The sequence below is a fragment of the Pan paniscus genome, chromosome 5 (genome assembly GCF_029289425.2).
Source record: "Pan paniscus chromosome 5, NHGRI_mPanPan1-v2.0_pri, whole genome shotgun sequence".
In the NCBI taxonomy this organism is placed as follows: domain Eukaryota; kingdom Metazoa; phylum Chordata; class Mammalia; order Primates; family Hominidae; genus Pan; species Pan paniscus.
In genome coordinates this window covers 85,580,014-85,599,778 of record NC_073254.2, presented here as the reverse complement: position 1 = coordinate 85,599,778, position 19,765 = coordinate 85,580,014, and the positions used below count along the sequence as shown (strand labels likewise).

The window sequence follows — 19,765 nt, the reverse complement described above, 5'->3', positions numbered from 1 at the left end:
TTTAATATGTTTGCTTTACTTAGCTATCATATTAAAATATTCACAGCTGTAAAAATGCATTGTCTGAAGTTATCCATGGGTTTTGTATCCTGGATTGATGTTCTTTTCTTTACTCCCTTCATTTCCATAACACTTCTTGAACCCTAATGACCCACATTCATCTCAGTCTGCCCTTTCTTCTGTGTGCATGGTGTGCTTTTGCCCATACCATTTGAGACTGAACGTTTGGTGAAGATTGTCACTTTCTGGTTCTTTCACTATTATTATTCTGTTTTTCTAATTTTGGTTGAAATATATAAAAATTTATGGGCCGGGCGCGGTGGCTCATGCCTGTAATCCCGGCACTCTGGGAGGCCGAGGCAGGCGGATCACGAGGTCAGGAGATGGAGACCATCACGGCTAACACGGTGAAACCCCATCTCCACTAAAAATACAAAAAATTAGCCGGGCGTGGTGGCCGCACCTGTAGTCCCAGCTGTTCTGGGGACTGAGGCAGGAGAATGGCCTGAACCCGGGAGGCGGAGCTTGCAGTGATCCGAGATCGCGCCACTGCACTCCAGCCTGGATGACAGAGCGAGACTCCGTCTCAAAAAAAAAAAAAAAAAAAAAAAGAAAGAAAGAAAAAACAAAAAATTAGCTGGGCGTGGTGGCGGGCGCCCGTAGTCCCAGCTACTCGGGAGGCTGAGGCAGAAATGGCCTGAACCCGGGAGGCGGAGCTTGCAGTGAGCTGAGATCCTGCCACTGCACTCCAGCCTGGGCAAGAGAGCGAGACTCCATCTCAAAAAATAAATAAATAAATAAATAAATAAAGATTTTATCTACTAATGATGTATCTACATAAGTTTAACTTGCTTTTGTACCGTGATCCAAACCATGACAGATGCATTTCAAAGCTATCTTTCTGCCCACTTTGGCCAATGAACCCATTTGGTTTCCCTGATGCCTCCAGTAAGGATAAGTCCAAGATGGTATATTCTCATTATATTTGCTAGTGATAATTCCTTTCTTTAAGTTTCTTCTCCTATCTCTTGACTATATTTAGTTTTGCTAATTACCCTTCCTTTTTGTAAATGGGACTATAGCCTGATGACACTCTACTCTTATTTTTCTATGGTGTCTCCTGTGGTCCTATACAAATTCATGGCTCTAACAATCTTTCTAAGGGTTTGACTCCTGTGCCATATACTCTTAGAATTGGTTTCTCTGCTGAGCAACATATCGAACTCTCTTCCTGTTCTCTAGATACCTAAACACAGACATACTTCTAAACTAGCATGAATTTTTAGAGGCTCTAATCGCTGGAAAGAATGAAATTGATAAACAATGCCAAACTGTAGAGTGCATATAAGAGCATAAGAAACATTGTGATTACCCCCGTATGATTACTTTGCTGCTTCAAGAAAGAAGCTGCTGCTTCTTTGAGCTGTCAAAAATAGTTTCAAAGTATTATTTTCAAATATTTTTCTTATATTTTAGGGGCGCTCCCTCTAAACCCTAACATACGCTTAGCCTGATCATCATTACATTTCAGAGTAGATTCATTTTTTCTTATGTATCCCATTTTGGGTATTATAGTGCCAACATCCTAGTTTACCAGAGGTAAAATTTTATTGTTTATCTAAATCGTCACATTTTATAACAACCTTGACTAACTTGTTATTTTTCTTCCACCTTCCCTTTTATTTTTTCTCTATAGTACTGTTTAGCATTCCAGATAATGCTAGCAGATATTAAAGATAAACCTTAAAATTTTAGTGTTTATAACAGAGCATGTAGTCATTTCAACACTGTGGTTCTTGACATGCTGCCTTCTTCAATACGGGGTTTCCACATCCACCCTGAGCATGGATTATTGAGCTGAAAGATGGGGCAAAAGATGTGGAGCACTCATTTATTGGGGAGAAATTCCATTTACAGACAATTTTATGGTAGATTAAAATAAAGCAAATATTAATTGCAATTGTATAAGTATGTAACAATGCAAAATAGATTGTTCTAAATTCTTTTGTTTTTTATTTAACATCGATGTCTCCCTTGCCTTTGAGAGAGAATATTGCATTGCAAAGCTGATGGGTGTTTGAGTGAAAAAATATATATCAAGCTCATCCTTAATGTAACTTGGTGATCATACTTTGGCTGATATGAGATTGGACATTAGCTTGGAGATGAGCCATTTCATTAAGCCACAGTGACCTTCTCTCTTCACTAAATTTGAGTAGAAGATAAACCTCTTCCAGAAATTAAGTGGTAAATTTTGGGAATGTTCAGAATCAGTACCTTTTATCTTTTTATTCTGTTGTTAGATATGTATGATAGGTTGCAAATAATTTATTTACTTTCGCCTTTTTTTAAATCCTTAACCTTAATTTATCCTTAACCTTTACTTAAAGGAAGTCTAGAAATATGGTGTGACCAGAAAAAAAGTAAAATGAGTGTGGCGAATTTGCATCCAGTTTCTTCCCTACTGTCTAATCTCTGGTGATTATTAACTTTGCCTTAGCTGTAGCCTTTTAAGTAACCTCCTTCTTGCCTCTCCATCCTTTCATTATGCCTCCATTCAAAACTGACACAGAAAGATCCTGTACATATAAGTAGGAATTCAAAGTTTTATAGATCAGCCTAATATGCATTTTCCAAGAATAGCTGCCATTTTGTGTTCTATTCTCTAACCAAACCAGACTGTGTATTGTTCCTTGTGCAGGCACAGATTTTTACCATCTTCATACATTTGCTCATATAATTCTAAAACTGCTTGGAAGAAGTGGTACAAATGACCACTCATGAAATCATCCGAAAGTTCCAGGTAGAATTTGCCTTATCCTCCTTTCTGTTCACATAGCAATATGTCTGTAACTAAATCATGAAAATAGTGTATAATGCAATTCCTTTCTCTTCCACGGAAGTGTAAGGCAAGAATATCTCATTCATTCAAAATTGTATTATTATTGGAGCCTAAGTGACTTTGTTTATGTGTTTATTATTGAGCTAAGTAGGAAAATACTTTGTAAGTTGTAAAGTTCTGTGAAAGTATTTTAACATTGTAGCATAACCTTGTGCAAATTTACTCTGTTTAAATTTATATAATCTTTTTAAGCCTCAGTTCCCTCAAGATACGTATAATAATGGTCACTACATGGAAGGGGCATAGAACAAAGCAAAAACAAACACCAAACAAAACCTTTTTTGCTTCTGATATAGCCTGGAAAAAGTTCTCAAAAGATGCTTATTGTTGTAATTAATATTTTACCGTCTCATATATGGTGGTTATATAAACCTAAGTATGGTTCTCTGGAGGTGAGATATAGTCCCTAGGTCTCAGAAAGGATCTAAACATTCCTTTGGTAAGGAAGACCATCTTTCCATTATAATCACTTTCTGAATACATTTTGGAAAGTGTTTAGGAGCTGCAGAAAAACAAATAAAAGACTACCACTTATAGACCGAGTTATTTTGAGAATTTAGCATTTAAGCTCTGTAGACTGTACTTACAGCTTATTTCAAGGCACAATTTATATTATTAAATATCGCTTTTATTATCATCATTATCATAATAATCATTGTCATACTAGTGCTACATAGTAGAGTATTAAAGCAATTACATAAGAGCAGTGTGTTACAAAGCAATAAAAGAAGGACACTATGAGTCCTGAGGTGCTTTCTAATTGACTCTTTCAATTTCAAAATATAAGTTTACAAAGCTTCACATGCAAATAAAATGAATTATCAAGAAATTAAGGTGATCACAGTATCAGAAAGTTAATATATCAATTTTCTGTAAACATTGCATACGTCTGTTATTTCATGTTATATTCAAACATAATAGGGTACTAAAAATATATAATTGTGTGTGAGTGTGTTTGTGTGAGTATACATATATTTCCCTTACCACAGAAGAACATCTTTTTTCCTAAAAATGTAGAATTCAGGAAATTACAGTACATATGGATATCTGTCTTTAGATGTTCAGTTGTTTGTCCTTACAGGTTTCAAAAAGGCATATAGTTATATAAATTAAACATTAAAATAAAGAGCCATGAAGCGCTTTTCCACTCCTCACCTATGACTAAGTGCTACATGAGGAACTGTCCCCTCATCATATTTCATGTATTTGAAGGTTTATCAATTAAATAAATACAAGAGAAAAGCAGAAAAGCTTAAAAGGAGAGATAGTACATGCAATGGTATACCAAAGAAGAGAAAATAGTTTAAGATTATGGATTCATACTTAAAACAGGGGATCACTAAGTTACCAAAAGGAAAATAGTATTTATTCCCTAATTCTCACTACCCCTATGCAGGACCAGCTTCATGATTTTTTACATTTGCACAGGACTCAATGCTTAGAAGGTTCTTGCTGTTGGTTTCATGATCTTTTGACACCATTTTAAAATTCTGAATAAATTTTTAATAAGCAGCTCCTTATCTTCATTTTGCACTATACCCTGTCATTTATACAGCCAGTCCTGTCCCCAACTATAGTAGAAACCAGTTTATGTGACTAGTCAGTTCACAAAAATTTCTCTAAACTCATGAACACCCTCCATACTTAGGGGTGGACTTCCAAGAGCTGTTATCTGCAATTCTGACTTCTTGACTACAATAATTTGATTAGCCATAACCTTGTGTGCATTATTTTATTAACCACCTAAAAATGAAAGAAAATATACTCTTCATTGTATAGTAATGGAATACTGTACTTAGAATAATAAATAAATAAAATAGTAAGTTCATAAAATTAGTAAATTTGTTTGAAAATTCTAATGTTTGTGTCTCAAAAAAAAAAAAAGAAATAGAAAGCATAGCAGCTAAGAAGACAGCAAAACATTTTTTCATAGTATATGAATCTAAGGATATTTAGTATCTCCCATAACACAGTATTTCCAGTTCTCCTTGTGATTCTTTTAACTTTTATCAGCTCAGCTGTTTCTAAAAATTGATCAGGAACAGTATATGTACTCCAGTAGTGAATTCAACAATGGCATGATAAGTTTTATGAATCTTGATGGAAATCTGAGTTTGGTCTCAATCATTGAAATCACCAAAGGCAGAGATTTAGCACAGGATTCCTTATTTTATATTCCAACATTTTACTTTCTAGGATATTTTCTTACGGTTTTCCTTCATAAAGTGCTTAATATGTGAGTGTCATGCAGTTCTGTTTCAAATAAACTTGTATTGCCAGATAGTACTCCTGCACAATAAAAATTGTTGAAAACAAAGTTTCCTTTTGTTAATCCTGGAAAAAAATACTGAATATAATATATGTTGTTTGTGACAGAGCAAATAATAAAGGAAGTTTAAAAAGTTATCTGCAATACTTTTATTTTTCCTTCTTAAAAATAAAAATCTAAAGGAACATTTTCAAGTTGTTCCAGGATATTGATATGTAAGGCTATAAATTAAATAAATCAAGAGAGATTTAAATTGACTACAAAAACAATAGGATCTAGATAAACTAAGAGTGAAATAAAGCTGCACCCATGTGGTCTTCAAAAAGAGAAAAAGAAAAAGATTCTGGAGAGTGTGAGAATAAAGCTAAACAAACCTTCCAGACCTTTCATTAAAAAAAAGAAAAAAAATGTTTAAAGTTCATTTTTATAATGCTTTCTATATGAGATACAATGTATTCTTTCCTTTATCCCCATCCCAAGACAATATCTGTAAACACAATATGATTTGCCAGTGTGCTTAGAGTTGGGTTAGTGTTGGAATTGGCAAGTAGGGAGGTGGAGATGCTCCATATTAAGTTAGGAAAGGCTGCAGTTCAATTCCATATATGTTACATGTGTATCATAATTTAAAATTTAACTTTACTCATTTACTTCTGGGCAATGTTTTACTTTTAAGTATGTTTCCATTAAGCAAACATTAAATTTGAAATATACTGAATATCTGAGTAGATTGATCACTCAAAATACAATCATGTTAGTCATAGTTATCATTATTCATAGTTTTCAGGGAGTTTATTAATATTTTAACTATATTTTACTAATCTAAGTTTTTAAAAAAATAAACTTTTCATTTTATAATAGTTTTAAGTTTATGGAAGAGTTGCAGGAATAATAGTCTTCTCTTAAATTTCACACCTAGTTTCCCCGTGATACATCTGTTGCAACTAATGAACTGATATTGATACATTATGATTAACAAAAGTCCATACAGTTTTCAGATTTTTATAGTTTTTATGTCATTTCATTTTTCTGTTATAGGGTCCTATATAGGACATTATTTTACATTTGGTGGTCTTATCTCCTTGAGCTCATATAGACTGTGACAGTTTCTCAGACTTTCCTTGCTTTTGATAATACAGGCATACCTCATAGATATTGTGAGTTCAGTTCCAGGCAACCTCAATAAAGTAAATCCCACAAGCTATTTGGTTCCCAGCACATATAAAGCTTATGCTTACACTATACTGTAATCTATTAAGTGTGCAATAACATTATGCCTAAAAAACAATGTGCATATCTTAAATTAAAAATACTTTCTTGCTAAAAAATTCCAGTGATCATCTGACTCTCCAGCAAGTTATGATGTTTGTGCTGGTGGAGGATCTTGCCTCAATATTGGCTTTTGCTGACTGATGAAGGAAGGTTGGGATATCTTTGACAATTTCTTAAAATAAGACAACAATAAAGTTTGATACATCAATTAACTTCCTTTCATGAAAGATTTTTCTGTAGCACGCAATGCTATTTGATAACATTTTACCCACAGTAGAACTTCTTTCAAAATTAGAGTCAATCCTCTCAAACCCTGCCACTGCTTTCTCAACTAACTTTATGTAATATGCTAAATCCCTGTTATTTCAACGCTGTTCACAGCATCTTCACCAGGAATAGATTACATCTCAAGAAACCACGTTATTTGCTCATCCATAAAAAGCAATTCTCATCTCTTCAAGTTTGATCATGAGATTACAGCAATTCAGTCACATCTTTCAGCTCCTCTCCCACTTCTAGTTCTCTTGCTATTTCTACCACATCTGTAGTTACTCCCTCCATTCAAATCTTGGGTCCTCAATGTCATCTATGAGACTTGGAATCAACTTTTTCCAAACTTCTAGTATTGTTGATATGTTGACTTCCTACCATGAAACACTAATGTTCTTAATGGAATTTAGAATGGTGAATCTTTTCCGGAAGATCCCTCAGAGAAATCACGATCTACGGCATCTGTAGCCTTATGAAATTTATTTCTTAAACAATAAAATTTGAAAGTAAAAATCACTCCTCAATCCATGGGCTACAGAAGGATATTTTGTTAGCAGGCATGAAAGCAACATGCTTCTCCATTGTATACCTCTGTTAGAACCCTTGAGTGACCAGGTGCATTATCTATAAATAGTAATATTTTGAAACAAATCTTTTCCTGAGCAGTATGTCTCAAGAGTGGGCTTAACATAGTCAGTAAATCATGCTGTAAACAGATGTGCTATCATTGAGGCTTTGTTCCTCCATTTCTAGAGGACAGGCAGAGTAGATTGAACATAATTCTTAAGGGGCCTAAAATGTTCAAAATAGTAAATGAGATTCAGTTTCAACTTTAAAATCACCAGCTACATTAGCCTCTAACAAGAAAGTCAGCCTGTCCTTTGAAGCTGTGAAACCAGGCATTGACTTCTGTTCTCTAGCTATGAAATTCCTATTTGGACCTTCTTCTCATATTAAACTGTTTTGTTTCCATTGAAAATCCATTGTTCATCTTAATCATCTTCATCAATTATCTTAGCTAGATCTTCTGAATAACTTGCTGCAGCTTCTACATTAGCACTTGCTGCTCTACTTTGCAGTTTTATATTATAGGAATGACTCCTTTCTGTAAACCTCATGAACAAACATCTGCTAGTTTCAAACTTCTTTTCCAGCATCTGAGGTAATGACTTCCCAGTTACTTTCAAACTTTTCTTCTGTAACTTCCTCATCTCTCTGTCTTCACGGAATTGAAGAGAGTTAGAACCTTGCTGCAGATTAAACTTTGGCTTGGGCAAATGTTTTAGCTGGTTTTATCTTCTATCCAGATCACACAGCCATAAGCCTGTTTTTATCATTCATATGTTCACTGAAATAGCACTTTCCCTCACGAACTTCCGCTTTGCATTCATAACTTGGTTAACTGTTTGGTGCAAGAGGCCTGGCTTTCAACCTATCTCAGCTTTCAGCCTGCCTTCCTCTCTAAGCATAATCATTTCTAGCTTTTGATTTTAAATGAGAGATGTGCTACTCTTCCTTTCACTTGAAGATTTAAAGGCTATTGTAGAGTTTCTAATTGGCATAATTTCAATATTGTTGTTTCTCAAAGAATAGAGAGACTGAGGAGACAGGGAGGAAAGAGGGAATCGCCAGTGGGTGGAGCAGTCAGAATACATACATTTGTTGATTAGGTTTGTGATCTTATATGGGCATGGTTTGTGGTGCCCCAAAACAATTACAATGGTAACACCAAAGGTCACTAATCACCTTAACAGATATAATAATGAAAAAGTCTGAAATATGGTGAGAATTACGAAAATGTGACGCAGAGACACGAAGTGAGCACATGGTGTTGGAAAAATGACACCAATGTACTTCTTTCAAAATTAGAGTCAATCCTCTCAAACCCTGCCACTGCTTTCTCAACTAACTTTATGTAATATGCTAAATCCCTGTTATTTCAACATTGTTCACAGCATCTTCGCCAGGAATAGATTACATCTCAAGAAACCACGTTATTTGCTCATCCATAAAAAGCAACTCTCATCTCTCCAAGTTTGATCATAAGATTGCAGCAATTCAGTCACATCTTGCTGGACACAGTTACCACAACCCTTCAATTTGTTAAAAAACAAACAAACAAATAAAAAAACACACAGCATCAGCAAAGCACAATAAAACAAAGTAGGCCTATTTTAAAAGTGTTGAGGAACATGATGAGATATTTTATGAAAAATCCTTAAGTCTGGGTTTTTCTCATGGCTAGATATGGTTTATCTATTTCAAGGAAAATAAAGAGGTAAAGTGCCATTTTCATTGTACCATTTCAAGGGGATACACTATCAACATATATTTATAATTGGTATATATACTATATATACTATAAACAACAACTTATTAATGATGTTAACCTTGATTAACTCACTAAAGCAGTATTTTCCAGGTATCTTGATTGTACAGATGTTATTTTTCCCCTCATTTTCATACTATATTCTTTAGAAGGAAGTCACTATATGCATCTCATACTTAAGTGGTGAGCAGTTATGCTGTATCTACTTGATGGCAGAGTATTTAAATAAATTATTGAGAATTCTCTATAAATTATTTGGAATTTTTCTAATAATGAGTTTTCAATGTCATCCAGAAACTTATCTCTAAATCCGATTTCATTTGTATTACACAAAATTAATAATACATTTTAATTATAAAAATGCATTGAGTTACTACAAATTCCTGTTATGAATAGAAAAGTAATTCTCATGAAGATATTTTATTCCTGCTCTAAAATCTTGGACAAACACTTTTTTTTTTTTAATGAATGACCCAGACTCTTCAGGAAGACAAGCACATTTTAATTTGGACATATTTCCATATGTGAAACTTTGACTTACCTGTTTTAGAATATCTTTTAAAAACAAATTACCATAGTTGTTTATGGTAAACTTAATGAGCTGGTCTCTGGTACCACTTTGTGTCTCTCCGTGGTATGGTCCTAAATCATTTCTTTCGGTGATCTCACTTTTGTCAGGTAATTCTCAGGAACAATTTTAGTTCTTTTTCCCTTTTATTGAGCGTTTCTTGACTCAATTCAGTGAACAATACTTGTGAGAATAGAAGTGAGTGACCTTTTTAATGGACTCTCACCTGGTATAGGGATGTCTCTGTAACCTTTTGACACCCAGTACTATGTAGCTCAGAATCTTTAACACTTTAGATGTAATTTCTGATATTTATCAGTTTTGAGGAAAACCAAATTTAAACCTTACAGTGGCAGGTCAAAAACTGGGAAGTCATTACCTCAGATGCTGGAAAAGAAGTTTCCTCAAGAGTAAATAAGATAATGGTCCATTTATTAACCATTTGGAAAAATCTTTGGGTTGTCAAAGAATAATATCCACGCCCAAGAATTGTGTTTTCCTCTCCTACAGGATTTCTTATATACAATCTTATTTATTCCAAGTAATAAAATAAGCCAATTACAGAAGCTCAGGTCTGTGAGTAACTATTACAGAAAGGCAAAGGAAAGTGACATATATACTATGAATTCATAGGCTATTTCTGGCTGAAATAGTTTCATGCTACCTTTTTTAAAAGAAACTTTCACACTTTGAGAAAATTGTTTTGAGAACTAATAAATAATGAAAGGAGTAAAGCCGAGGGGTTGTCTTGTCAATTTATGACTAACTCTGAAGTATTTAGTGGGCATGCTAAAAACAAAAATAAGTATAAATACTTCTAATAATCCTATAACTTTTTATATCAATGAAACTTTTCTTCAGTATGAAGGACTGTCAGATATCCATGGCAGGAAGTGAAAATGGCAGCTCGGGTTGTGGTGACTGTGTTGACCTAAAAAGTGAGGGCAGAAGATACAGACATATTTTTGCTTCTGGAAGTTGCCTTCCTATGTCCTTATAGATGACACAAAGGATGTGAGATGTAGAGGACACTTGGACTTTGCCAATGCATTAAACCTGCTGCTAGTAACTGGTTATTTCCTAAAAAGCTCTTATAAGAGGAAATAGGGTTCTCTAAAGTCACCACTCTTCGGCTATGTCAAAAATCTGACTCTATTTGCCTGTCCTTGAGATACAGTGCTGAATATAAACAGATCCTGGAATGGGAGAGATGACAAACCAGTGCAGTTCAACATGGTGTTGCTGTAAATCAAGAAGACTTACATGAGTCAGAATTAAAAGTTGGATTGCCCGCAAATCAGTTTAAATGTTGTGAATACGGCAATGATATGATATCTGAGCTGAAGTGGGTTCCTGTATAAAATTAAATGGGTTCTGAAATTTAATTGTCTCAGTGGCACCAGTATCCTAATGGGGCTCTGAAATCAGTGTATATCAAAGCTAGTGCTAGGCAAACTTGTTTGGTGGCAATTTTATCTTCATTGTTACTTTATATCTCTAGATTCACTCTTTTTATCAAGTTATTTGATAATTTGGTCCCCCTTACATATAAACTATGCCCATCCTGGGTGTGTTTGACCAATTATTTGTTCTTTTCTTGCTGTGCTCTGTGTAACAGGAATGATAATCTTGTATTTTCTGGGAAACCCTGTCATCTGCTTCTGGGTGGTTTTGGACAAAGGTAGGCACAGATAAAAATTAATTAAAGAAATAAAAAACACAGGGTATTTCTCTCTCCCTCGCCCTTTCTCTCTGAATTAGGTAGTATCCAGAATCTGTGTATCCTTTGTGGCTCCCACTTTTTCAGGACATGTCCACATGATTGTAGCTTCTGCCTGTTAACACTATCTTCTGGCTTAGGTTGAACCTCCTCTTCGTTTATCCCTCCTAATTAGTATTGGTAGTGACTTCCTACTGGGAGATATTTGGCTTCTCCATCATCTGTGTAACCAAACCTCTGCATCACAGTCCTGTTATGGAAAATACTTGAAATGATTTCTTATATCCTGGATAGTTATCACTGATTCAAAATGTAGTTATTTAACATAAGTACAATCTCATGATTCATTAAACTAAGCTCATCTTGATATTAGATAACTGGTATTTCATCTGCACCCTTCCTGCCTTAAAGATCTAGACAATATCAGCTCAAAATTTTACTGTATTTTAGGGGAAAGTTCAATATTCTCCCTAGTATGTCTTTACATTCCTGATGTTCTTTTTTTAGTGACCTCTAGCTAAGAGTTCCATCTTCTTCTAAATTATTTAAGCTTATTAATTTTCTTTTCACTGAGTAGGTGCTCTCTATATTTACACTAACTACACAGAAGTGGAATCAGTCCTTTCTGTGATTTGAACATACATTAAAAAATTTCAAAATATTAAAAAAGTGACACCAACAAGCCATCCAATGCCACCACCATTACACTTCTCTGGGATGTTTTCTTTCTCTTCCTGTCTCCTCCTCCCTATCCTCCTTAACTTCAGCACAATTCTTCCTCCAATTGCCTCAATAAACATCTAACTCGTTTCTTCTGCTTTTCAAAACAATTTTCAAAGTCAACTACAAAATTACTTCTGCATCTATAACTCCATCATAGTGTTCAGTGAGCAAAAAAATAAATTATTTCATTTCCTAAGATGTATACCCTTTAGTAAGCAGTATTGTTTGCAAAAAGCATTTTTCTTTTATTTCACATCAATCAATTCTTTGATTTCATTTATCATTTTCCTTCCTCAAGCCATTCCAGCTTCCCTCTAGTTTGAGCTACACATTTTTATAGTTGTTTTAATTATTGATGTTTTGCTTTTATTTATTTTAATTCTACACACATCAGAAAAAAATGGAGTTTCTATTGTGTCTAATACCATCAAAGTGAGATGGAGCCTAGGGATTTAGTGTAAAAGAAAGGATCTTTTATATGTTTTTCTCTCTTTCCAGGAGTTCTCAATTTAGCGTATTAGTTATTTATTGCTGCATAACAAATTATCCCAAATAAGAATGGTTAGTTTATTTTTTCAGTATGACTGCTAATATAGCACTGAAAATACACGTTGGATTAAAGAGACTGGTTACACAACTACAGCAGAAATTTTGACTGGATAATAGGAGACTCCGGATTTTTTACAGAAAAAGAGAGAACTGGATAGTTTCAAAAGTAAATATGAAAGTAAGGACATAATGAGATAAGAGAAGAAATAAAGTAAGACTTCCAAGATTCTAGCCTGCATCCTCTAGCGGTTGCTGTGTTATTCATTCATTTACAAAGAAGGAAGAGTTTTCCAACTGGAGAGGGGAAATGATGTCTTATGCTTTTAAAAATTTAAGTTTGAAATATTTATAGGAGATATACACGAAGATATCATAAGATTAAATATAAACCTAGGACTCAAAGAAAGTTATAGAAGAGACAATGGCAGTCAATATCAGATATATATGTACAGAAACACTATTGAATTAATATAAACATTGTCTCCAAAGAAACCGAAGTTTCTTTCTAAAATTGAAATCCAAGCTCTCTTACAAGCCTATATTTTCTGACAGTAACATTAAATATATGTATATATTTTAGACCATTCTTCTGGTTTTTTTTCACTTATTTTTCTGATCTAAAAATTTAAACAGTTCCTTTAGGTAAAAGCATGCAAGGTCATTCCCTGGAAAATGATCAGCTTCTTTGATTTCCACCCATTTGGAGTAGCTTTCTCGAGTACAATTTGTAATTGATAATATTAACACGTCCCTGAGTTCTCTAAGACTTTTGCCACTATATAATTTAATAGATATTAGACATTTTATTATATTAATAAAGGTTTTTATATTTAAATTTGTTGGAAACTGCTACCTTGTTATCCAGCACTTTCATTTTCAAAACATAAGTGAATTCAGTCCCATTTTCTTGCAGCTCAACTCTCTGAAGCAAACTAATGTGATAAAATAATCCCTGTTATGGCGTTGATGAATGATAATGAAGTCAGTGACACTCCCATTTAGGTATTTTAGTTGCATTTTAAAAGGAACCTCCTAGATATGTAGGATCTGTAAAAATAAGATAAAACAGTAATAGAGATTAGTAGATGGGCAAATGTGAGAGTATAAGCAGGACACTCAGCAGCTAGAGCTGTTTTTGCTCTCTGTGTACCCTCAGTCTGGACTGCTGTGAATGTTGTTTCCCCAGAAGAAAACATCCTCCCGAAACACTTGTAAATTTGAACTTCAACAAAAATTGTCTCAAAATGCAAGAATAGAGGGAAAATAATTTATCATTCATCTTTGCCTTTGATGTCAATGATCGAACAGAGAATCCTGTTTACCTTTAACATAAATGACAGTAAAGCCACACAAAGTATTCTGAAATAACCATTGCAATATTTCAAACTCACCTGGCGTCTGGCAATACACTGCAGGTCTAAAATCAAAATGAAATAAAATAAATATATGGCTACTGTGTTACAACCCAGCCTGGCATGCTAAATAGTGTTAATCTCTTCAAGCCTAGATTTTAGTTTAATTGTGAGACTGAGAATCTGTTATGAGTATAGCCTTATAACCTTCAGACCTCAAAGATAGCATTGTGTGTTGAGTTGGAAGAGCTGTGTTTGAGTTCTTATTCAGCCTATAGATATGTAACAAAGGGCTAATGTTTTCTATTTAAAGTATTATATGGTATAGATACTCAGTTTTTTCTCTCTATTTTGCCTGCCTTCATTCAGAATAAGTTATGTAGGCAATGAGAATGCTCAGATAACCCTGAGAATACTCAGATAAAAAACTGCTTTCCCTTCATTCACAGAAAGTTATGTAAACCATTAAATAATTCAGATAAAACACTGAAAACACAGGCATCCTTTTCCTGCAAAATATATCCATTTTAATACATTTAATGCTAGTTTTAAATCATTCTTAAGTAGTGTATATTTAACTAATATTTTAGAATGCATTTTTAATGAAATTTTATTCATGAATTTTAACTCTTGACATTCTGTATGTTTCTATGTAAATTAAGTGTGTTTTCTTTCACCCATTGTCATCTACAGGTGACTTTTGGTTCATCCTCTGTGTCATTTTACCACTCTAGTGACAGAAATGTGGGGCTCAATGACACATCATTACATCGATGCTATTCACACCTATTAAAAAACAAATTCCTTCATACTGAATTTGTAAAAAAAATCTAAATAGTTCTGATCTAGAGAAAGGAGCGAACTCATCAATGGTCTAATAAAAAAGAATGGAGTATTACTTTAAAGAAATTACAAATGGAGTTCTATTTTGCATGTATCAGCATTTCATGGATCAAACCAGTTCAATCCTGTTTTCTGGCATCAAACTTATCTTATGAAATCACTTATTTTTATTTATAATTTAAATGGATATTTGATGATTATATGTTTGATGAAGAGTAAACAATAAGGTTCATTATATTCTTAGTAATCAGCTTCTTTTAGTTTCAGTTATTACAAATGCACATGAATGTGTGTATGTGTGTGTGTGTATTTTAAGATTGGACACACTTTCAGAAAAGAACCTATGCTATACACATTATGCACAAACACATAGGTTAAGGTCTTTGAAAAGGCGTCCAATCTTAAACACAAAACAAACAAAACAAAACACATACAAAACTCTTGCTAGAATAAAGGAAATCATAGAAAATAGTTGGGTCTTGCAAGTAATGTCAATTTTTATTGTTTAAGTTTTTCTTTTTTCCTTTTTTTTTTTTTTTTTTGAGACAGAGTCTCGCTCTGTCACACAGGCTGGAGTGCAGTGGCGCGATCTCGGCTCACCGGCCTCCCAGGTTCAAGTGATTCTCCTGCCTCAGCCTCCCGAGTAGCTGAGACTACAGGTGTGTGCCACCATGCCCAGCTAATTTTTTGTATTTTTAGTAGAGATGGGGTATCAGCATGTTAGCCAGGATGGTGTCTATCTCCTGACCTCGTGATCTACCTTCTCCTCGGCCTCCCAAAGTGCTGGGATTACAGGCATGAGCCACAAAGCCTGGACACTTTTAAAAAATCTTTTGTTCTCTTTCTTACATGTGTAAAAGCCTAGGTGGAATAGTGCGTTGTTCAGCCACCAATTTCAGTTAAATATGAATGAAGGTTGTTTTCTTTTTTCTTCCCTTTTCTCTGTTTGTTTTATAAATTGATTTTTTTTTTAATTTCAATGGGTGTTTGGGGAACAGGTGGTGTTTGGTTATATGAATAAGTACTCTAATGGTGATTTCTGAGATTTTGGTGCACCCATCACCCAAGCAGTGTACAATGTACCCAATGTGTACTCTTTTACTCCTCACGACCCTCCCACCATTTCTCCCAAGTCCCCAAAGTCTATTGTATCATTCTTACGCCTTTGTGTCCTCATAGCTCTGTTCCCACATATGAATGAGAACATACGATGTTTGGCTTTCCATTCCTGAGTTACTTCACTTAGAATAATAGTCTCCAATACCATCCAGGTTGCTGCAAATACCATTATTTCATTCCTTTTTATGGCTGCGTAGTATTCCATGGTATACACACACACACACACACACACACACACATATTTTCTTTATCCACTCATTGATTGATGGACATTTGGGTTCATTCCATTTTTTGCAATTGCAGATTGTGCTGCTATAAACATGTGCGTGCAAGTATCTTTTTGTTATAATGACTTATTTTCCTCTGGGTAGATACCTAGTAATGGAATTGCGTGATCAAATGGTAGATCTACTTTTAATTCTTTAAGGAATCTCCACATTGTTTTCCATAGTGGTTGTATTAGTTTACATTCCCACCAACAGTGTAAAAGCGTTTCCTTTTCACCACATCCACGCCAAGATCTATTATTTTTTATTTTTTATTTTATTTTGGCCATTCTTGCAGCAGTAAGATGGTAGCACATTGTGGTTTTGATTTGTATTTTCCTGATAATTAGTGATGTTACGCATTTTTCTATATGTTTGCTGGCCATTTGTATATCTTTTTTTGAGGATTGTCTTTTCATGTCCTTAGCCCACATTTTGCTAAGATTTTGTTTGTTTGTTTGTTTGTTTCTCACTGATTTGTTTGAGTTCTTTGTAGATTCTGCATATTAGTCCTTTGTTGGATATATAAATTGTGAAAATTTACCCCCAGTTACTGGGTTGTCTGTTAACTCTGCTAATTATTTATCTTGTTGAGCAAAAGCTTTTTGGTTAATTAACTCCCATCTATTTACAATATCTTTGTTTTTGTGGCATTTGCTTTTGGGTTCTTAGTCATGAACTCTTTGGCAAAGCCAATGTCTGCAACGGTTTTTCTGATGTTATATTCTAGAATCTTTATGGTTTCAGGTCTTACATTTAAGACTTTGATGCATCTTGAGTTGATTTTTATATAAGGTGAGAGATGAGGATCCAGCTTCATTCTTCTACATGTGGCTTGCCAATTATCCCAGCATCATTTGTAGAATAGTTTGTCCTTTCCCCACTTTATGTTTTTGTTTGCTTTGTCGAAGATCAGTTGGCTGTAAATATTTGGCTTTATTTCAGGGTTATATATTCTGTTCCATTGGTCTATGTGCCTATTTTTATACCTGTACCATGCTGTTTTGGTGACTATGGCTTTATAGTATAGTGTGAAGTCACGTAATGTGATACCTGCAGATTTATTCTTTTTGCTTAGTCTTGCTTTGGCTATATGGCCTCTGTTTTAGTTCCGTATAAATTTTTCAGATTTTTTTTCTACTTCTGTGAAGAATGATGGTGGTATTTTAATGAGAATTGCATTTAATTTGCAGGTTGCTTTTGGCAGTATGGTCATTTTCATGATTTCAATTCTACCCATGAGATGAGCATGGAATGTGTTTCCATTTGTTTGTATCATCTGTGATTTCTTTCAGTAGTGTTTTGTAGTTTTCCTTGCAGAGGTCTTTCATCTTCTTGGTTAGGTATTTTTTGAAGTATTTTATTTTTTATGCAGTTATTGTAAAAGTGGTTAAGTTCTTAATTTGATTTTTAGCTTGGTCGCTGCTGGTGTATAGCAAAGCTACTGATTTGTGTACATTAATTTTGTATCCTGAAACTTTGCTGAGTCATTCATCAGTTCTAGGAGCTTTTTAGATAAGTCTTTAGGGTTTTCTAGGTATACGATCATATCAGCAGACAGTGACAGTTTGACTTCCTCTTTACCAAATTGGATGTCTTTTATCTCTTTCTGCTCTGATTGCTCTAGCTAGAACTTCAAGTACTGTGTTGAATAGAAGTGGTGAAAGTGGGCATCCTAGTCTTGTTCTGGTTCTCAGAAGGAATGCATTCAGCTTCTTCCCATGCAGTATAATGTTGGCTGTGGGTATGTCATAGATGGTTTTTATTACCTTAAGGTATGTCCCTTCTATTCCACTTTTGCTGAAGGTTTTATTCATAAAGGATGCTGTATTTTATCAAATGCTTTGTCTGCATCTATTGATATAATCATGTGACTTTCGTTTTTAATTCTGTTTATGTTGGGTATCACATTTATTGACTTGCAGATATTAAACCATCCCTGCATCCCCGGTATAAACCCACTTGATCATAGTGGATTATCTTTTTAATATGATGTTGCATTTCATTAGCTAGTATTTTGTCCTTGTGCTCAACAGGGATATTGGTCTGCAGTTTTGTTGTTCTTGTTGTAGTTGTGATGTCCTTCTCTGGTTTTGGTATTAGGGTGATACCGGCTTTATAGAATGATTTAGGGAGGATTCCATCTTTCTTTACTTTGTGGAATAGTATCAGTAGAATTCGTTTGAATTCTTCTTTGAATGTCTGAAGGAATTCAGCTGTGAATCCATCTGATTCTGCACTTTTTTTAGCTGGGAATTTTTTTTATTACCATTTCAATCTCGCTGCTTCTTATTGGTTTGTTCAGAGTTTCTTTATCTTCCTGGTATATTCTAGGAGAGTTGTTTATTTCCAGGAATTTAACCATCTCCTCTAGGTTTTCTAGTTTATGTGCATAAAGGTGTTCATAGTAGACTTGAATAATCTTTTGTATTTCTGTGGTATCAATAGTAATATCTCCCATTTCATCTCTAATTGAGCATACTTCAAACTTCTCTCTTCTTTTGTTGGTTAATCTCACTAATGGCCTATCAATTTTATTTCTCTTTTCAAATAACTAGCTTTTTGTTTCATTATCTTTTGTAGTTTTTTTGTTTCAGTTTCATTTAGTTCTGATCTTATATTCATTATTTATTTTCTTCTGCTGTGTTTGAGTTTGTATGGTTCTTGTTTCTCTGGTTCCATGAGGTGTGACCTTAGATTGTCTATTTGTGCCCTTTTAGACTTTTTGATATAGGCATTTAATCCTATGAACATTCCTCTTAGCACCACTTTTGCTGTATCCCAGAGGGTTAGATAGGTTGTGTCACTATTATTCAGTTCAAAACATTTTTAATATCCATCTTCACTTTATTGTTGACTGCTGATCAATCAGGAACAGTTTATTTAATTTCCATGTATTTGCATGGTTTTGAAGGCTCCTTTTGGAGTTGATTTCTAGTTTTATTCCACTGTGGTCTGAAAGAGTACTTTATATAATTTTGATTTTCTTAAATTTACTGAGACTTATTTGTGGCCTATCATATGGTTTATCTTGTAGAATGTTCCATATGCTGATGAACAGAATGTATATCCTGCAATTGTTGGGTAGAATGTTCTGTAAATATCTATTAAATCCATTTGCTGTAGGGTATAGTCTAAGTCCATTGTTTCTTTGTTGACTTTGTATCTTAATGACCTGTCTAGTGCTGTCAGTGGAGTGCTAAAGTCCCTATATTAGTTCATTTTCAACATTAGTACTGAGATGTGAGGTATTATTATCCTATTCATCATGCTATTTGTTGTCTGAATACCTTGTTTGTTTCATTATGTTATTGTTGTATAAGTCCTGTGAGATTTATGCTTTAAGGAGGTTCTATTTTGGTTTATTTTGAAGTCTTATAGCTCCTTTTAGCGGTTCTCGTAGTGCTGGCTTGGTAGTGGCGAATTCTCACAGCTTTTGTTTGTCTGGAAAAGACTGTATCTTTCCTTCATTTATAAAGCTTATTTCAGTGGATACAAAATTCTCGGCTGATAATTGTTTTGTTTAAGGAGGCTAAAAATAGGACCCCCAATCCCTTCTGGCTTGCAGGGTTTCTGCTGAGAA

At 34.2% G+C, this 19,765-nt stretch overlaps 1 protein-coding gene across 40 annotated transcripts in view; it reads left to right on the top strand.

Moving 5' to 3' along the window:
• LOC129397991 (protein eyes shut homolog) overlaps positions 1 to 19,765 on the top strand; it is a 565,331-nt gene that overhangs the window by 172,961 nt on the left and 372,605 nt on the right. For 12 of the 40 annotated variants that reach the window (XM_063605345.1, XM_063605369.1, XM_063605354.1 and 9 more), the window contains one exon: positions 15,347 to 15,456. The exons of the other annotated variants lie outside the window; for them this stretch is intronic. The gene's annotated coding sequence lies outside the window, so the exon portion shown is untranslated. The remainder of the gene's footprint in view (positions 1 to 15,346; positions 15,457 to 19,765) is intronic. 40 annotated transcript variants of the gene reach the window in all.